Source organism: Arachis stenosperma, chromosome 9, assembly GCF_014773155.1.
Source record: "Arachis stenosperma cultivar V10309 chromosome 9, arast.V10309.gnm1.PFL2, whole genome shotgun sequence".
Taxonomy (NCBI): domain Eukaryota; kingdom Viridiplantae; phylum Streptophyta; class Magnoliopsida; order Fabales; family Fabaceae; genus Arachis; species Arachis stenosperma.
In genome coordinates this window covers 88918760-88920431 of record NC_080385.1, presented here as the reverse complement: position 1 = coordinate 88920431, position 1672 = coordinate 88918760, and the positions used below count along the sequence as shown (strand labels likewise).

The window sequence follows — 1672 nt, the reverse complement described above, 5'->3', positions numbered from 1 at the left end:
TTCTAATTTCAAAATCTTTTTCAAAAATCACTTGATTTCTTTTTTACTTTTAATTTTCGAAAATTATCAATCAAATTTTCAAAATGTTTTCAAAATTTTTTAATTGAATTTTCGAAAATTCTCTTCCCTCCTTCCCACATCCTTCTATTTATGGAGTACCACTCCTTCTAAATGCACAATTCGAACCTTATCTAATTAAAGTTCGAATTCTTCTTCTCCTTCTTCTTACTATTTCTCTTTTCCTCTGACACTTCAAGGAATCTCTATACTGTGACATAGAGGATTCCACATTTTCTTTTTCTCTCCTCTTTCATATGAGCAGGAGCAGAGACAAAGGCATTCTTGTTGAAGCTGATCCTGAACCCGAAAGGACCTTGAAGAGAAAGCTAAGAGAAGCTAAAGCACAATTCTCTTTAGAGGACCTGACCGAATTCTTCAAGGAAGAAGAACACATGACAGCCGAAAACAACAACAATGCCAACAATGCAAGGAAGGTGCTGGGTGACTTCACTGCACCTACTCCTGATTTTTATGGGAGAAGCATCTCTATCCTTGCCATTGGAGCAAACAACTTTGAGCTTAAGCCTCAATTAGTTTCTCTAATGCAACAGAATTGCAAGTTCCATGGACTTCCAATGGAAGATCCTCATCAGTTCTTAGCTGAATTCTTGCAAATCTGTGACACAGTCAAGACTAATGGGGTTAACCCTGAGGTCTACAGACTGATGCTATTCCCTTTTGCTGTAAGAGACAGAGCCAGAATATGGTTGGATTCTCAACCTAAAGAAAGCCTGGACTCTTGGGAAAAGCTAGTCAATGCCTTCTTGGCAAAGTTCTTTCCACCACAAAGATGGAGTAAGCTTAGAGTGGAAGTCCAAACCTTCAGACAGAAGGATGGAGAATCCCTCTATGAAGCTTGGGAAAGATACAAACAATTAATCAGAAGATGTCCCTCAGACATGCTTTCTGAATGGAGCATCATAGGTATTTTCTATGATGGTCTCTCTGAACTATCCAAGATGTCTTTGGATAGCTCTGCTGGAGGATCTCTTCATCTGAAGAAGACGCCTGCAGAAGCTCAAGAATTGATTGAAATGGTTGCAAATAACCAATTCATGTACACTTCTGAAAGGAATCCTGTGAACAATGGGACTAGTCAGAAGAAAGGAGTTCTTGAGATTGACACTCTGAATGCCATATTGGCTCAGAACAAGATATTGACTCAACAAGTCAATTTGATTTCTCAAAGTCTGTCTGGAATGCAAAATGCACCAAACAGTACTAAGGATGCTTCATCTGAGGAAGAAGCTTATGATCCTGAGAACCCTTCCATGGAAGAGGTAAATTACCTAGGAGAACCCTATGGAAACACCTATAATTCTTCATGGAGAAATCACCCAAATCTCTCATGGAAGAATCAAGAAAGACCTCAACAAGGTTTCAATAACAATAATGGTGGAAGAAACAGGTTTAGCAATAGCAAGCCTTTTCCATCATCTTCTCAGCAACAGACAGAGAGTTCTAAGCAGAATACTTCTGACTTAGCAACAACGGTCTCTGATCTAATAAAGACCACTCAAAGTTTCATGAATGAAACAAGGTCCTCCATCAAAAATTTGGAAGGACAAGTGGGTCAGCTGAGCAAGAAAGTTACTGAACTCCCTCCTAGTAC

At 39.2% G+C, this 1672-nt stretch overlaps 1 non-coding gene across 1 annotated transcript; it reads right to left on the bottom strand.

Moving 5' to 3' along the window:
• Positions 1-857: 857 nt before the first annotated feature.
• Positions 858-965, bottom strand: LOC130953151 (small nucleolar RNA R71). The gene has a single exon (XR_009075324.1). It is a non-coding gene; the product is annotated as a small nucleolar RNA R71 (small nucleolar RNA).
• Positions 966-1672: the final 707 nt, after the last annotated feature.